Here is a 19,652-nt window from a genome sequence, read left to right on the forward strand (position 1 = left end):
AAGCATCTATGGATGCAAGCCAGCGTTTTGGTCACTTTACTCACTGGCTAAAATACAGGTGTAAAGTATAATTGTTCGTGTTTTGATCATATCTCTATATTGCCTCTTTATTGATAATATAAAAACACTGCTAAATTAACGCATTCCCACATATAATTTTTAATGTGTGCATTTATTTGATCTTATGTTTAGTTAATCATTGGTAGAAGTTTTAAAAATGCATTTTATAACATTTTTGTCACAATAGAAATAAAATCAAAATAATTTGGAACTTAGTGAAAGTATAAAGCTTTGATCATCATTGCAACCATAAAAGTTTTAAATTCTTTTTTTGTCAGCCAGTTGGCTATCCATGCGTGTTCTCTGTGATAAATCGTTTGTATTCCCTGTAAGGCATTAAAACATCACTAAAAAGATACTGTTCTTTCTATCTTGCTGTGCTAAAGTTAATTAGAATCTGATAGAATTACAGGGCTTTGTAGAGCACAGCTATAAAAGCTTGGTGTGCAAAGCATCTTCTTTTTATTCATACAGTATAAATAAATGTATTCCCCCTTCTTCTCCACTGCCACTGGTTTATCAGATGACTTCAAATGAACTCCAGCTTCTTCATCAAATTGTATTATAAGATGCGTACACACTTTTAAAAACTTTATTCCACGTGCATTGAATTTTCTTCTTATTTAAGCCTTTGACTCATTTATTCTTTGTAAATGTATTGTGTTTCTTACATTTGGGTGTTTGTGAACATGCCAAAGTTAAATCTGATAGTACCAATACCTTGTGTTTAACGTATCCATTCTAAAAACTTAGAATTCAGTTTAAGTTGTCTTCAGTCTTCAGGATCTCACAAGATCCAGAAAACCATGGCAGATGGCCCTGTTCAAAATGGAAACCTACTGAGTTATGCCCCAGTGTCTCACCCGGGTGCACACACTCAAAACAAAGTCTGTATCACAAGACAAGTGGCGCTGTCCTGGAGATAGAAAGCTCCAAGCCTCCGTTCCTCTACTATGTCTCATTACAACCAGTTGACATGTAGGTCAATGCAGGTATTATGATTCTCTTGCACTGCAATGGACAAGAAATGAAAAGAATATCTGCTCTTCATTTTGGGAGATTTGGGGAAGGGGTGTTTTATTATAGCATTGAGAGGAGTTATTTGTTTTGTAAAGTAATTAATTACTTTACAAAAAATAATTGATTTTAATTAGCTTGGTTTTAATTAACATGACTACACTAAATACGTTAACGAACTTCACTTCATCAACATACTAGATACAAAAAATCATGGACTAAATATAGACATTGGATTTATGGCATGTTATATAACCTACCTGCCATCTGATATCCCAGGTAAATTCTCTACAGTTTACTAGCTACATTCTCTCTCCGGGTCACCATTTCCTTTCCCCCCTGCCCACCTGCCTCTCACCCACTGTCTCTCACCCCCTATGACCCTCACTGCCACACATTTGCATTCTCACTGACCTGAATTCTTGCATATCAGCTTTTACCTTATTCAGGAAAAGCACAAAACAACTGCCTAAAGAAGGATGTTTGTCCCCAAAAGCGAACAAAAAAGAATTTTTCCAACTATTTTAGTTGGTCTAATAAAAGATATTAGATTTACCCAAAGAACCTTGTCTGCCTTAATAAAGAAACAAATTGAATAACAGAACACATATACAGCTATATGTTGGTGGACTCTATTCTGAATTGCAGGATGTGAGGGATTCTGTGCTTTTTAGTTGTGGTCCACTGCATGGTGGTCTTCTATGGCTTATATCAAGGCTTAGGTTGATTTTCTCTTTTCCTTGTTCCTCTTTTTGATGGAGGTGCCAAGGGGTGACTGCTAATCAGGCAACATAACTTACTTAGGTAAACCTGTAACCTAAAGAAAACTAGTGTTTTGGTCCATACTAATAATCATTCACTTAAATTCCCCACCGTCCTAAGAAGCTGGCTGAAAACATGCCAAGCAAGAGCCAGAATCTTCTTTATTACTGTTAATGCATTAACTACTGTATTCCTCAAGTATCAAGTTCCATACTTAGGGCCAGAAAACTTTCAGCATGTCAGGAAATTATAGAGAGAATCTTTGATAATATTCCAAGATAAAAGCTAAAAACTGCATACGTTGAGGTTGTTGAGGTGCGTCTTACTTCCAGGTATAAAGAGCTGATTAAATATGTTCCAATTGTTTTATATGTTTTATTTTTGAAACTGGTATGAATATTTAATCTTGCAAAATGTTTTTTTCAGTTGCATGTTAATCAGGATGAAATGTAACATAAGAACGTAAGGACTGCCATTTACTGCATCAGATCATAGGTCTATGTTGTGCAGTATCCTGCGTTATGGTGACAGAGTGGATGCTGACAAGGAGCGTGAACTAGGTATGACCAGGGGGTTTCTCTTGTTCCTCTCTCATTTGCAGTGTCCAGCATTTAAGGTCTAGCTAAGAAGTTCAGATACTAATTCCCATGTTCAGTAGCTACTGTTGCACCTTTCCTTCAAGAATGGGTCCTATCCGTTTTTTAATCTGGTTAAACTGCCAGCTTCCACAGCATCTTGTGGCAATGAGTTCAACACTTCAATTATGTACTATGTGAAAAAGAGCTCTCTTGTGTTATTTTTAAACTTACTACCTACTAGTTTCATTTTATGACCCTTAGTTCTTGTATTGTGGAAAGTCTATCTGCAAGAGTCAAGTGAACTTTCTTTTAAAATGTCATCTAAAATGTCTAATGCAGTAGTAGCTTATGGAGACCAAGTGGCTTTTAGTACATATCTATCTGTGTGTGTATTAGTAAATACAGAAACTAATTTATTTGGGTTGTGCCCTTTGTATAGACGTGGACATAATAAGGATTAGTTTACACCCTAAACTAATGGAGAAGCTTCCTTTAACAGAGAATTGTCAGAAAAGAAATTATTCAGTCAACTCTCTAACCCTCCCCAGAACTCTAGAGCCAACTCTGGTAAGTACTATTCAGCTGTGCTGTGAGAAGAACAGAAAGGCCTGATCTGAAATTTATTAGCAGATTACTAAGAAGGGTGTAAAATAAAGCTAGACCCAATGCTTTTCCTTGTGGTAACCAAACAATACTTGTCCTTTAATCCAATCTTTTACACAGTTTCAATCCCACAAGTATTTGGATCCAAGCCCCTCTAAAATTGTAATCTGCCTCCTTTCCTGTAGCAGTCAATTTTGTAATTTTTAAATGCCAAAGGCTTTCTAGAAACTTTCTTTTAAAATCCGAGGTGCTCATGGTTCCTTGCTTTCCTTCAGTTTTTCAGTATTTTCCCCAGCTGTTAATAATTTTTTAAAAATAAATGGTATTACACTTGGGTCATTGCCAAATTTCCTTTATACTCTGTAATGCATGCCATCCAAATGGCCTTATTTACATGACATATTTTCTAAGTATTTCCTTATCTGCTTTTTAGCTAGAATTATTTTCACTCTGACTTCCTTATCAATTCTTCAATCTTTTCCATTTAGGTATTTAATACATATTCATTTGTGAGTCACCTCAAATTTCATCATCCTTCATTAACAACATATCTGTTTTCTCTATGTTTCTCCTTGTCCCCTAATTTACTTAATAAAAACAACTTATTTCCTTGATTGCTCTGGCAAGTATTAGCTTCCCCTGCTTTCATAAGTTCCCTGCAAGCGTTAACTGATCATTTTTCTATTGCCTTTTAGCCACTTCTCATTCTTGTATTTTTCTTTTCAAAGTTATATGTGCCTAAATTATTATGAGATTTTAGCTTTTCCCCACTGTCTTCCATCTGAGTGAATATTCTAATTATTATTTTAATTCTAAAAAGGTTGCTTTATGAAATCCTTGTCCATCTTTGAAACCCATGTACTACTGTCCTGAATTCAACAAATTTTCTTCTCTAATTTTTTCCCTAATTCTTGTAAAATCTGTACTACTAAAACAGGGTTTTTCTCTGTTCATTTTTACTGCTTCATAAAGAGGAGATTCCTTAGTAAATGTTTCTCTTTATAGGCCAAGAAATACACCGTAATTTTAAATTTCCATAAGTGCAGACTCTGATGACTTAGAATCAAAGAGTTTGTTTGCCCACAGTTTTTTTCCTAGTGATCTCCAGCAAGTGCCCAAAGATATTCATTTCCTGAACCTTTCTCTTGGGAACATAGTTCATCTTTTACATCAGATTCTTTGTTGCTGAGTTATAGCTCATTAGCTTTGACAGGTGTTGCCATCTATCCACTATTTCTTCTTTTATCTTGATAGCACAACAAGAGGCTTTGAAAAGGTGAGTGTTCTGTATTAATGGTAAATCTGCAAGCCTTTCCTACTTTTGCTGTATATGTATGTTTTAATGCACTTAATGCAATAACTGTTATATTCTTGAAGTATCAAGTTAGGTCCAGAAAACTTTGGGCACATCAGGAAATTACAGAGATCTTTTTTGATAACATCTGAAGCTAAAAACCATAAAGTTGTGAAGGTTAAGAATGTTGAGCTGTATTTAGTGTCCAGGTATAAAGAGCCCATTCAGTAAGGTACAACTGTGAATTTTATTTTTGAAACTGAGGCAAATATTTAATCTTGCGAAGTGTTTTTTCCCAAACATTCTCCCATTTATATTCACTCTTTTGGCCGTAACTACCATGCAGTAACCTCTGTCAAAAAGATAGATGAGTATGACCAAAAATTTCTCTACAGTCTGACAGCACTACTTTATCATAAAGCATTGATAAAGAATAATGTCCATATCCAGGAAACTTCAGATCTGTAAGCTTGACTTGTGGGAAGTAAGGTACTGGAAATAGTAATTGGGAATATAATAGAGCAACAGCTAGAAATGTATGATTTGTGCTAACTAGCATACGATAGAAAACATGTAGAACATCTAAGACTTTTTTGAGAAACTAACAAAAAAGGTGTTTGGGGGCCACTGAGTACAGCCATCATGGCTTTTTAAGACATTAAGAAATCACTTTATAGAAAAATGAATAAAATAAAAAATAGCCTATTTTGGTTATGAAATTCTTGTTCATTATATCCTATTTTTTATGGATTGAATGTTTATGACATTTTGTCTGGATGTAGAACTTCATATGAAATGTATTATGGAGTACAGCAGAAACAAATGGTCACATAACTAAAGCACAGGGATAGAAATCAAAAGACCCGTGTTATGTTCCCAGGTATCCTAAAGACTAGATAATGTGGCTCTGTACCAGTTCTTTCTCAGTTTTACCATCTCTAAAAGGAGAATAATACTTCTCTACTGATATATAACAGCCATGTTAGGAGAGAGAGAATCCCAGTCCATCACATTCTTACATTAAGTAGTCCTTACAAATAAACCCGTTAAATCTCATGGAGGATGGGTTCAACAGTACTACCCAATACATGTAGAGCAATTTGAAGGGGAGCACAGTGTGTGTGTGTGTGTGTGTGTGTGTGTGTGTGTGTGTGTGTGTGTGTGTGTGTGTGGTAATGTTATGTGTTAAGTTAAACCCTGCTGAATATTCTAGAGGCAGAATATGCTGAACATTCAGAACAAATGTGAAAACAGTGCTTTTTTTAGAATAGTTGAAATAATAAACACCTCTGCCTAAATTAAAGCCTTATATAAGCCTGGAATAGAGGTTAACCATGCAGCCCAGGAGACTTTCAACTGGAATCTAATAGATCTGTAGGACAGAGACTGAACTGCAATGGTGTGTCTGTGTGTCACAGAGGAAAACATCAAGAAGTAGCTCAGAAACGGACACAAAAATGGTGTGGAAATCTTAAGGTGTTGGCATAACAAGTAGTAGGGATGTACCCTTAAAAAAATCAGGACGAGAATTTTTTGGGCTGAGTGCTGGATGAAAGAGGCTTCAGACTCTGAGCAAAGAAATTGTCTCCTATTTTTTGATGCTTCATGTGTTCAGACAAGCGGGACTTCGTACATTCTTTGTAAATAAGCCTTTACAAAGGAATATATGGGTCCATCAGTTTCCCTTCCTAACTGAAACAACATACAGGATCCCAGACCTTTCTCTCTCTTGTCGTTCTCAATACATTTGTTTCACGAAGGCCCACAGAAGCCACTTTAACTTTGTAGTTTCTTTTTTGTAAATAGCCATTTTCAACCCAAATACATTGATTTTTAGCAAAGTTATCCTGTTAGTTAGTATCTATTGTGACTGACAAACTGGCTACTACAGAGGACGGGGGGTGACTGCAGCACTTCGCTGAAGGTTGCTGTGGCCAGGGTCTGTGCCCTGCTACACAAAGTATGAATTGAATCTTTTACAATCAAAGTATTCAGAAAAATTAAGTTCATCCTAACTTTGTGAAGCTATGAAGTTCTACAAAAAAACAGCAGCCTACACAAATAGCAATGCTGAACAGTGTCACCGACAGTAAAACAAGGGGTTTACTGAGTCTATTAGGGGATGCACGTAAATGCTGTAATTTTCAGTATGATGTAATACTGTGTTAAATAATTTTAGCCAAGTATTTCTTCTTGACAGGTTTTTTTTTTTTAGTAAAAACTTGGTCTTAGAAAAACAAAAAATAAACTTTATTATTCATTGTGAGATCTTAATTTGTTCCAATTATGTGTGCTTTTGTTCAGCCATGAAAAAAATGAGGAATAAATTCCAGCAGAAGCAGCTTAGGAAATATGAGCTTCCACTAGAAAGACACTGGCACAAGCCCAAACAACAAGAATAAAAGCTTCTGGAAATATTTCATCTACGTGGCACCACATTTTTTACCTTGCGCAGTGTCCATTCATACAAGAAATATTAAACAGTTAGTGCTATTCCATGTATCAAAGGCTTTAAAATAACTTTCTGAATTATGTCTCAGCAACATAACAAATCACGTTATCAATTAGCTTTTATAACAGAAGTGACATTTCATAATATATTCGAGCATGGAAAAATTGCTTGGCTAAAATTTATGTAACCTAAAAAAATGTGAGGAGAAAAAAAATCATGTTGAATTTATTGATAATATTATAGGACAAGAACATAATTTGAGCATTAAGTAGCTGTCCAAGAAAAGTGTGGCAAAACTACACAGCTTTAAATGTTCCCTGGTGAAGAAATGCAGCAAGTTAGCTAGAGAAGAATATAACAAAAAGCTCAGGGCTGAGTTGTCAGCCCTTGACCTGGGTGCTTTATGTGGTCTTGCTGGGAGAAAACTGCCATAAATAAACAGCCAAAGATTTCCCCTCATAGAAAGGAATCCTCTGATGGTTCAAAACTGGTATAGTGGGCTTTAAATCATCCATGCGCAAAACAAATGAGGCATAGCATAAAGCACACCACCAAATCTTTAATGGTCAAGTGCAATAGGTCAGTGATACTCAACTGGGATATCGCAGGATCATGACCATGAGATGCCAGAAGATCCATTGAAGGAGATAAGCAGAATGGGAGGAGATAAGCTCCAGCACAGGCTCAGTCCCTACCTGACACTTCCACTGGCCTCTGCAAGGATGTAAGGACTGTTATCAAAAATTAGCTATGGAAGAGTATCTTGAGGCTGAGGCATGCTTTGAGTTTAAAAAAATCTGAGAACCGCTGCAGTTAGTAGTTGCAGGTGCTACAACTTCACAGTTCGAGTGACCAGACTCAGGAATAGACTCCCAGTGGGAGCGGGGCAGGCACTTATCCTGGCGATCTTCAAAAGGAGACTGAACACACACCTTGCTGGGGTTATTTGACCCCAGCAGTCTTTCCTGCCCAGAGCAGGGGCTCTGGACTTGATGATCTCACGAGTTCCCTTCCAGCCCTACATTTCTGCGAATCCATGTGAACTTAGTACTACCTAATTGTTAGGCTACTCAAAATAAGGCCAACTCTTGGTCAGAGGAGCAAAACAGTAACATACTTGAAGACCAAACTTCAAACAGTTTAGAAGGACACAAAGTGCTTGGATATAAGTATTGAGTCAAACAGTAAATTCAAAGTACACCAGTTCATTTTACCATACTAACATTACATGTTGCACGTTACTTTGAAAACCAGCATAATGTCAATACAATACACGTGTGGTAAATATTATTCAGATTAAAAAAATGTAGCCCACTCTCAGTTCAGCACTCAAAGTATACAGTGAAAGTGATGCTTTGATATTTTGATACTGCGATAAAGGGATAATTTGATACGTCAATAGAGAAAAATATTTTCTGTGTTATTCTGAATGTTTTTCTGATAGCAAACATTTGTTCTGCGGTATTGTATGTTCGAAGTACCACATACTCAAAATTAGACAAACTGAGTGGTTTCCATTTTCCATCATATATTTGATGCAATTCTGTAGGAACCAGGTAGCTATGGATTTGGGTTTCCATAACCATTTTCAAAGGACATCATAACTATCCTAACCCTTGCCTGTGGTTTAGTATACATCAATTTGAGTTCTGAGGCTGCAGTCAAGCTGAAACTATCTACAGGTCTGGTACCATGAATGCTCCAAATATTTTTCAATTCTTAGCTGACTTACTGAAAACAAATAACTTATTGTAAATATCTCTTCTTCATCCCTACCTTAAAAAAGATCCTTTTACCAGCTAGAGGGAAAAGCCATGGAACTTCTGATGGAGAAGGTAGGGGGAGCTCAACAATGCTGCATTTCATAGCTCTTCTCTCTCCTATAGCGTCTTACATAGATAAAAACAAGGAGAATAGAAAGGTTCTGCAACTATGCCATCATTAAGTGCTAGACTAGATAGAGGCTTTCAGTGCAGATTGTTGTGAAGTTTTCAAAGGTTAAATAAAGCTGTAAAAGCCAGGAAGGTTGGCAAGGTCATTCCAAGAATGAATAGTGAGATGCGTACCATCTATTTGTCTGTGTCATCAGTAATGCAAGAGATGGTGCAAATAATGGCATAAAAGGTAACTTTAAAATATTATGTTTAGTGCAAGCAGAGACAAACAGGAAATCTTTTCAGTTTTGACCCATATGTATGTATGATATGACAAAAAGTGCTAAGGATCTCCTGCTTTATAAGTTATAACCAGGAATCCAGGTTTTCCATTTCCCACAGAAAAATGGAGAAAACCATGGATTTCCCCTTTGCTGGAGGAAAACACGGATTTCTCTTTTTACTGGAGAAACCCGTGGATTTTGCAGTTTTGCAGCAAACTCTCGGCAGGCTGGCAGAGTTCAAGGCTGCAGGGGGCTGGGAGGGAGCAGGAGGAGGGCGGTCAGGCAGGGGGAGCCACGTGCATGTACATGCACATTTCCTCAGGCAGCCTGGGGAGCAGCTCCTGCAGGTAAGTGGGTGGGAGGGCAGGATTGGGGCTGGGGCTGGGGCTGCTGCCCAGTTGGCTGATGCTTGGGGCTTGGGTCCTGACGGAGAGTGAGATGGCATCACAGGTGACTTATTTGGAGGGCAGGGGGTGGGGCTTGCTCCCTGCCACTGCACACACTCCTGGAGGGCAGGGGTGACCCATGCCCCACCAGATCTGTGCATGGGGCGGGGGCAGGTGCCTGCTGCAGGCTCAGGCTCCCTGCCCTGCTGCCCTCCCCCAGGGCCTCCACAACTCAGTGGGTGCAACCTAGCACTGCAGGGCACAGTAGGGCCATGTGGAGGAGCTCCGCACTGCTGTGAGCTTGGCGCTGCCCTGGCAAGGCATCCCCTGTGAGCATGGCAGCAGTGGGGCAGTAGAGCTGGGTTGTGCCCCTCACTGCTGCCATGCGGACAGGGGATGCATGGCCAGGGCAGTGCCGAGCTGGCAGTGGAAAGCAGCTTTCCTGTGCCGCCCCACTCAGCCCTGTAGTGCCGGGTCACACCCACTGAGCTGTGGATGCCCCAGTGGGGGGCAACAGGGCAGGAGCATGAGCACGCAGCCTGCCTCACAGATCAGGGGGGGCACAGGTCCCTCTGTCCCCTCCCAGGAGTGCGCACAGTGGTGTGGAGCTGGCCCCACTGCCTGCCTGAGCCCACAGGAGGCAGTGAGGAGGGAGCCAGGCTCTGCTCCACTGCAGCAGCTGTCACCTCCTGCCAGGGACAGGGGGCTCTGGACCTGGGTCCCTGGCCCCATAGCCCTGGCAGATGGGGGGGCCCCTCCAACAGGGCTGGGCTGGCAAGGGGCCATGGGTAGGGGGCCAAGGGGCTGTGTGTGGGGAAGTGAGGGGCACCAGTAGGGCAAGGGGAGGGGAGTGAGTGGCATGAGCAGGGCCAGGGGACTGAGGAGGAGTGAGTGGCACAAGCAGGGCTGGGGAGGTGTGGGGGGAAGTGAGGGGTCTTCCATTTTAATTATGGATTTGGGGGGTTTTAATCAGAGAATTTGCAATTTTTTAATCGGAATTCATGATTTTTTATTAGGAAAAACCAGGACCCCTGGTTATAACACCTGAATGACTTTGTGAGCCTGATTTGATAGCATTTTCTAAAGCCCTCATTTGGTTAAATTCCTACGGGTAACTGAAAAGGATTAGTGCAGCAGGTCTAATTAGGCAGAAGAGAAGAAAATCTCTTCTAGGAATTACAGATGACACTGAGGTTGCATGGCTCCTATGACACAGCCACAAATTCCGATGGCCTAACCCCCTTTATTTTCTTTAGTTAATATCGAAGTGCAGTGTACATTACACAACACTCCTGGAATGTAGAGCACCATCTGTAATGCCTCCGGTCTCTTCTTGTATAACAAATGGGTATTAAATAAATAAATGCCATTGTCTTCCTAGCATTGACCATGGCCTAGGTTGTGTTCTATTCTGTGTAAGCGTCAAGACCTGCTTATAGTCTTTACTGGAACAATATATGTATGTTAGACATATTGTAAGTTCTAGCATTGACTAGCAGCCAACAAAATTAAAATCTCTTTGAGAAGCAAAACCCTTTCAAACTAATGTTTGCAAAGTAAATGAAGAAAGCAAAAAACAGGAAATAGTTTTAAGTCTTCATGTATCCAGCTATCCACATAACCAAACTGAAGTAGCATTCCAAAGAAGAGTTTACAAAATGTATATCTAGTTGGTTATCTTTCTGAAATTTTTTAAAACATAACCTTCCTCTCTTCCTAGTTAGATTTTCAATTTGGTGGCAGTTTCCATTAGTCAGTGAAACATTCAGGAAGATAGTTCTTTATCACTGAATTATTAGTGTGATTTATTTTTCCTATATTTCATATAATGTTTCAGTCTGACATGTGATGGCAGAAGAGGGCAGAAAACTGCAAGGTGAAACTGAAAATGAGATCACTACTCAGCTCCAGGAATACATTCTTTTTTAAAATTGGAAGTTCACGTCCTATCATTTTATTTAATGTTCTTCAGCTTGGCACTTACCATTTCAAATTATTAGGAAAAGCCCAAAGTCAACAAGGATGAAAAGGCTTTCCAGATATCTGCAAAAGTACAGCAATAAGTAAGAGTTTGTATATATTTTCTTCTTTGAATAAATACCTTTGTAACTTCAGGTGAGCATTTTTCTCAATACATTAATCATATTCCCTACAACTTAAACATCTTTGTAATCTGTTCTGAATTTTTATTCAGTTTGTTTTCAGTTGCTTGCATTATTTAAAGGTCACACAGCAAGATACTGACCAGAGTGAAAGGTTCAAAAGTCTGCTTTATAGATCTGTCATAACCCATAACAAATATACAGACTTTAGGAGAGGATGCAACAGGATTTCCAGGTCAGTCTGTTGCTTGTGAAACTCAAGGATAAATCCAATAATGTCGTTGCCACTATGAGATCTGAAGCAGATCCATCCAAACATATTTTTCTTAAAAAGTGTTTATTATTATCACCCTATGTGATTTTACTACTTGTAAATGAGGCTTCTGTCCACAGAATATGTACAGTTATAGGGAATGTAAGATTCCCCCAGTGGCTTTCACTAATAGCCCTTTACCTTGATGGTGCTGTTATGGTGCATTCTGATACTGTCATTTGAACAAAAACTTTAATTTCCTTTTTCAAATAATTAAAATTCTAACTTCCTCTGAGCCATTGATTATTCCTAATATTCTCTATATTTCAGCCAGTAATTTCATCTTGCTAAAATGATTCAGTCAAAATGTTCTTTCATCACTATACTATAACCAAGTTGCTTCAAGGCAGTCAATGCTCTTCTCCCAGTCTGGTGGACTAAGTTTTCTCCACTTACCATCTACCAAACCATATAAGAATTCCAGCCATGAAGACACACTGGTGATCCAGGGCCACCATACCCCTGGTTGCAAAAATTCAAGAAGCCACAGGAATGTGTTCCAACACCTTCATCCTCCCAACTTTGCTTGCTCTACAGCTTCAGTGAAAAGAAGAAAACATTAAAACCACCTTTTGCTAATCCACGCTATACTACCCTTAAGGAAGGCATTTGGGAAGAGTGGAAGACTTCTGACTGGTGCAAATTGGGGAGTTCTGTTCATATGCACACTATCTGCAATAATAAGGGACATGTTCATGCAATGTAACATTTATTTTGTGCAGAAAAGAAAGGTTTTCTGAAAATTTCCCCTTAAGGTTTTGAGTAAACACGTTACCCAGCATGAAAAATTCATAACCATGTATATCAATTATTTACAAATTGTGAATGTTACTGGTTCAAGTGCATATGTATCATTTTCTCAGGTAACTTGCTGAGATACCTTAAGTATTAATGTTCCTATGATTAACAAAGATTCTCCCTGAGCTAAGCTTGGTAGAAGTCAGATTAGCTGTGTTTATGTGTTTGTATCCATAAACTGTTTTCTACCTGCTGAACTTGATCTATCATGTCACAATTTATTGGGGCTTTAACAGAACTTTTTCTCCCTGCAGTGACCAGTTTTATTTGCCTTGAATGACATTGGCCTTTATTCAGTCTGAAAAACACCTGTTTAGCATTTTTTAGTTATCAATATTACTGACAGTAGAAATCTAAATGGTATGGCATATGGAAATAAATTTACAGTGAAGTTCTACAAGCCTTTCTGCTTCTTCATCAGTATGATTCAAGGGACATGGCCTACATCTATACTCAATCAAACACGGCTATGTTAGCCAATATAATCTAATTGTTTGACATTTTTATCACAATTCATTGAGACTTAAGAGGGATGACTACATTAATATCTTGATGCAGTTGGGTAATAGCTGGAATAAAGTTGAAGTGCCAAATTACTGAAAAGCTCTTAAATTCTCTTACAGCTTTTAACTCTTTGTGTCAAAAAGAGGGAGAGAGATTTTAATATAAATATAATAAAGAGAAAGAACAGCACAAGCAATATTAATGAGGATTATAATGCCATAACTCCTCTCTATGAATTTTTTCTTCAATTTAAAACTTTGCTTCTACATATTTGAACTGTATCTGACTATTGATTTCTGTGAGGTAGCAAGAAGGATTTAAAATCCTTTTAATGTTGGACATCTTCTTGGATAATCGTTTCCAGCAAAATAAACAGAAACTAATGTAATATAGAACATTCCCAATCACTTGTTTTCCGGTCTGGCCAGCCTATGTAAGGCAAGACAATAGAAGCCTGGGGCAAAGATGGTTTTATGGTTGCTGCCCAGTTTCTGCCATAGGTTAAAATGTCTGAAAACCCACCATAATTTATATCTGGCTTCTAGGGGCATTTAACCAGTTTTAGTTTACAGAGGTCTCAGGTAGCCCTGTAGTGTCCATGCCTGTTTCTGCCAGATGGGGGTTTTTTTGCAATAACAGCCAGGTGTGGGCCTTTGGCATCAGGGCTGCTCTGGTGGACAGGAGTTCTGTGGCTATAAAGCACTGTTGGCTTGTTTCAGGTGGTTGTTTTTGTATCGCCTACAAAAGCTTGAATATGAAACAGAAGTGCCAACTATTTTTATTTACTCCCAAAATGTGGGCATTTACCAGTGCTACACTTCAGTTCTACAAAGCTGCTGTGAGTAGAGTGAGTATTCATTTTCCTCCAACATGCTTTACACATTTGTATTGACAGAAGCAATTTTAAAAGTACATATGATTACCCTAGATTATAGTTTAAATATTTGAATCACCATGGACACATGGTCAAATTACTAGGATTTAGACAGGTTAATCCAGCAATTCCAAACCTTTTGCATGGTAGCCCCATTTATGTGACCCTGCAATGAAGGTTACAATCCCTATTTTGGTAACTACTGGGTTAAGTGCAAATATCTGAAGAATATGTCGTTTCTTTTGGCTTTAAAAAGGTTGAATGAGTCACTGTCTGCAAGTGATTAAATGCACTCTTACCATAAAGCAAGGTACCTTTGGCTGCAAAGTAGCAACCTGATTATCATATGGCAAAGCAGAGTAATTTACAGGCCTGCTGAGTCTGATCTGCCTCCCCTGCATACGTACTGCTGGAATGAAGATGGAATATGATTTAATTGAAGTGGTACTGATTCTTAATGAAAATTCAGGACATGATTCTTTATGCCCCCTTGCACCTTGATCTGATGGTGTTTTTCTTTCTCTGCACAGACACATTTGCTTATGTGATGTGCACAAATTGGCTGTATTTACCACTCTACCATTCAAAAACTACTAATGGCACTCTAAAGATGTGCAGCAGCATCTGCAGGGTAGGCTGTGATCATTGTTTAACAACACACAGATGTTAGACAGCAAATGAAAGATTCCCCCTCCAGTTTGCTTTCCCTCTATAAAGGAGGATTTTCCACTGATCAAGTTTACTGTATTTACTTGAATACAAGCTGAGCCTGAATATAAGTCAACCCTCCAATAATTAGATCCTATGTATGGAAAAATTATTTTTTTAAATAATTTTCCAGGTGTAAAATCTAAGTGTTGGAGGGTTGTCTTGAATCCCCTACCCCCACTGCTAAAACAGGGAAAAAAGTGGCTGGGGGGAGGGGTCAGGTAGCCATCTTGCCCTCTGCTCCTCACTTCTTCCCCCTGCAGCATTCCTGCAACCTCCACACTCCCAGCTCCCACAGTCCTTGTCTCTGTTTCCCTCCCCTTGCTGCCCCCAGTTTCTGCCCCAAACTCCACCCAGTCCCTGCCTCCTTCCCCTCCCCAATCCCACTCCCACCCCCAGGCCCCAGTCTCTGTCTCTGTCTCCTCTCCACCCCCATGCTCCTCGCAGTCTGCCTCTTTCCTTCTCCCCATGCCCTTATTATCCGAACATCCCAGAGCACAGCACATGGAAGCTCAGCCCTTGCCTGGCCATGCAGCAGTGTTGGCACTGCTGATTGTCGAGGCAGGTGAGAAGTTTCCATGTACTCCATGCGCAGGAAAGTCCCCAGTCTGAGGTGGAGCCAAGCTGCATTAGACAGTAAGATGGGGAAGGAAGCCGGGGGTGGGGAGGCAGAAGCTGCAGAGAAGAAGCGGGGCGGAGGGCAGGAGGCTGTTGTGGGTCTAACTCTGGCCCCAACCTGGGGTTAGGGTCAAAGTCAGACCTGCACCTGTCACCTGCTCCCCCTTCCACTTCGCATGCAAATAAAAGAGGAGAGGCTTTTTCCCCCATGCTGACTGGGGGGAAACCTTGTCTTATGTTGAAGTAAATACAGTAATGTGTTTCCTTCAAAGCCTTTGAGTATATGGTGTGTTGCCACATTATAGCTAAGCAGCATGATTTTAAAATACAATGTTCTTTTTCAGTTTAAGTTTCTTCACCTCAAATTGGGAAGTGCTCATTTTTCATTCATGAATTAAAAATCAAAGGAGTTTTTCAGATTGGCTGAAGTAGCTACTTTCAAAAGGAAATATTGACAATACCATGTTTCAGCAAGGATATATAAGCCCTTGGAATTGGGACTTTTAAGAGAGAATGCTGACACAGCTTTAAACCTTGAGCAGTGCTCATGGCCATGTTAATATGTGTATCGGATTCTGCAAAATAAAAGTACTATTTCTATTGTAAACAAGCGAAGTGATGGATGCCTGCTGACATGTTCTTTAGGGAAAAACACAGAGTAATTATCCTGTGATGTCATGAAAGATTTATAAGAAGGTCAGTTAGTTTGTCTAGGCTGCATCATTAAAATGTAATAAATGGTCACAAAACAGAAGGAGGTTGTAGCTTTAGGATGCTAATTTTGCAAATCATGGCTGATGTTGTAAAATCCTTTTTAGAAAACCCATGTCATTTCTGATGACTATTCCTGGCAATAAAACAGAAATTCAAGGGCACAGAAAGCTATTTAATAATCAAAATATTATTTGTGGGACTGTGCACTGTGGCTGCATGCATAAGTCATCCTCCAGTGCCGAACTCTTGCAGTGACTGTCCCCCATCCAAAACATGAGGGTATTTTTGCATAAGGCAGGGCAAACTGTAAGTTTGTGTTCTTTCTGAGTAACAGAATTAATCAGATGTGTCACACTGTCAATTATGCAGTCTGTTTACTTTGTTTCCAATTCACAATTTACAGATGTATCATTTAGAAATATTTAGCAATTAAGTTAATGATACATGAAGGGTACTTAATTATTTTTTGTGAAATAGTTTTAACAAAACATAAGCAGTGTTGGCTGCCTTGTTGGGCACCTTACCATGCTTTCTTCTCACTTGTTCTATATAAGAAATCATCATTTATCATCATCATTATACAAGGTAAATGAAACAAGAATCTACCTTATATCAAGTGTATCAGGGTCCATTTTTGGAGGTACTGAATATCAATAACTCCCTGCTAAGCCAGTACCTGAAATCTAGTACTACCTCAGATACTCAGCTCCTCTAAAAATCCATCTCTACCTGTTATAGTCTGTGCATTCTGGCTCCATCTGCTGAGTTTTACTCAAATGCTAGTGTAACAATTAAAATATACACAAAAGAACAAATAATATGTTTGGTTTCATAGTGGAGCATTTTACAAATGCCTGCCCCACTTTATATAAAGTGTATAACTATATAGCCATTGTGCTGGGCATTGTACAGACTTAGAACAGAGTCCTCACTCAGAGGAACTTATAATCAGAGTATAAGACACTAGACGAGGGGAGGGAAATAATTTGGGCTAGAGGGCCGCTTAAGGAGTTTTGGTACGCTGTTGAGAGCCATGCGCGCGCACACACACACAGAGCCAGGCCAAGGCTGGCACTAGAGCCTGGGATCCTGCCCAGCACTATAGAGCCTTACCTCTGCTCCTCTCCCTTCCCCCTGTGCTGTCCAACTTGGCTGATACCAGCAGGTAGGAACAGAGCTGAGAGTCACACTGCACTGGGAGTGTGGGCATTCACAGCCCCACAGAGCTGAGCTGTAAGGGGGGGATGGGATGCCTCCACCACTTAGTTTCTTCCCCCAACCCACTACGCATACTCCAGCTTTGACACAGAGTGAGGAGCTCAGTTCCCCCCCTCACCTGTTGCATGATGCCAGGCAGTCTTGGCAGAGCTGTGGCTTCTGCTGGCATGGCAGGGGACACTGGGCAGAAGCAACCTCGCCCACCCACCTGGCACCACGGGGTCAGATTCCATCTTCCAGGATGGTATTGGGTGAGCAGGCAAGGCTGCTTCCACCCAGCATCCCCCACCACGCCAGCAGAGGCCAAAGCCGGAGCCATGGCCTGCAGGTCCACCAATTGATTCTACAGGTAGCAGCTCCAGCTTCTGCTGATGCAGAATCAATTGGCTGGCCAGGTATGGCCTGCAGGCCATATTAAGCCCACCCCTGCACTAAACAATAGCAGCCACTATGATAAGCAATGCTGGCTTAACCATTGTTAATTTCTGAGGCACCATAGCAAAAGAGAGCATCTTCAGTGATATCTGTGTATTAGAAATTATTTAGGAAATACCAGCAGTCTGGGACTCAAATTGCTACTTAGTAGACCTAAAATTCACTTTGCAAAAGATTTGAGGTTCTGGAAATATTTTCAGCTCAAACTGAACACATAAGAATGTAAGAACTGCTATTTACAGGGTCAGACCATAGCTCCATCTTGCCCAGTATCCTGTGTCACACAGTGTGGGACAGTGGCTGCTGAAAAGGAGAGGGAATTGGGTATAATCAGAGTTTTTTCCACTGTTCGTCTCTCACTTGCATTTAAGTTCTACAAAGTTATGATTCAGAGCCTGTACCCCTACTTTCCATGCTCAATAGCTACTGAATTAAATGCTAAAACTTCAACATATTTTATAGAAGTGAAATGTTATAGTAGGAAACCCAAAAACACTCCCAAAGCAGGAATACTTTAGTGTTTTTAATATGATCTCTGGGAGTCTGAGAGACCCACTTTGCAAGCCTCCTACTAGAGCTGTATACCCATCAAGCATCCCATGGAGCCAAGGAGAAAGCCTAGGAAACCCAACTCTGGAGGTCCCCACCAATGAGCTGTAAAGCCAGATGCATTGGGAGCCTAACTAAACCGTCCCTGAAGCCTGCCAGGTGGGCTTTTGAATTGCTGGGAATGTTGGCAGGCAGACGGATAGCTTGGCAAGACGAAATCTGCTTGAGTTCTGTTGGAAGCTTCATTTAGATTGGTACATGCCTCCAAAATAGTTCAGTTTTGACAAATCTCTTTTCCGTGAAAAATCATTCTGTCATAAAAATGTACAATCAGCTCTATTACCAAGACTTTACTCTTTCTGGGATACAGAAAAATATGGTTATGGAGCTACTACTGCAGCAATTTATAAATTAGTATTCCATAATAATATTAAAGAAGGATATTAAAAAACATAAGGATATTAAAAAACATAAGGTAGTCATGCTGTAAAGAGGTTGGACTAATATTGAAAAGATATTAAATATTTTCACTAGTGAACAAAACATGCCTGTTAATGTAAAATTATATCTGTTGTTCTTTTACCTCCATTTTAAGGAAGATATACCATCTACCAACACAAACTGTGGAACTGGGGTTAGAATTCATGCTTTCTATTACCAAGCTCTGCCTTTTTTTCTTACTATATGACCTTACTAGAATACCTTGATATACTATAAGACCTTAGGGCCAGATGCAACAAGAAGTTTAATGAAAACAAAGTGTAAGCACATAAATCCATGCAAGTAACTCGTAAAAAATCTAATCATTATTGGTTGGTTGGTTTTCAGAAGAATAATTATTTAGGCACTCAAAGGTTTGCTACTCTTCAGGCTCCAGAGGCCACCTTGGTTGTACTCAGCACCCGGCAGCTATATCATTTATTTGCCTTGTTTCAGAAAGCACAAACTTCTGTTGATAGTTGCTCAGGCTTCCTGCCATGTCGTTACAACTAAGATTTTACCATCTCTTACTAAATTACCTTTGAGAACCAAAAAAAAAAAGTGTTTTAAAAGATTAAATTGCTTCAAAAAAAAGAAAGGAAGGTAGTAGCATAAAGGATAAAAAGTGAAATATCTCACTTCATCTGGCCAGTATGGCCCAACCCACTGTTTCATTAATGTGAAAGAAATGAACCATGTAATTCACTGGCCTGTGTGAAATTTATTGAGCCAGGTAAACACCTGTAGAAGAAATGACAAACTACAGTTCTTTATTATTGCATCTAGGTATAGATGGTAAGAGCTTAAACCCTGCTTGCCTTATTCAAGAAAATGGTTTCACTAACAGTTATAAGACTATTCATTAATAAGGCAGAATTAGACCATAACCTGGAAAGAATACAGTTGTGGACAAGGGCAATACAAGCTTACTGAGAATGATTAGTGACTGCATGCACTATCTATGCCTTGCTTGACTGAAAGAAAACATTTGTGATGCCTCTGAGATCCTATTAGAACTAATTATTTTCC

General features: G+C 39.6%; 1 long non-coding RNA gene across 1 annotated transcript in view; it reads right to left on the bottom strand.

Moving 5' to 3' along the window:
* The window catches only part of LOC109324181, an 18,950-nt gene extending 1,053 nt beyond the window's left edge, over positions 1-17,897 (bottom strand). Inside the window, exons 1-2 of the long non-coding RNA XR_002104868.1 lie at positions 17,807-17,897; positions 12,969-12,975 (exon numbers count right to left, since the gene is read on the bottom strand). This is a non-coding gene — a long non-coding RNA (uncharacterized LOC109324181). The remainder of the gene's footprint in view (positions 1-12,968; positions 12,976-17,806) is intronic.
* Between the last annotated feature and the right edge of the window lie 1,755 nt (positions 17,898-19,652).

The sequence above is a fragment of the Crocodylus porosus genome, unplaced genomic scaffold, assembly GCF_001723895.1.
Source record: "Crocodylus porosus isolate Cpor-Errol unplaced genomic scaffold, CroPor_comp1, whole genome shotgun sequence".
NCBI classification, from domain to species: Eukaryota; Metazoa; Chordata; order Crocodylia; family Crocodylidae; genus Crocodylus; species Crocodylus porosus.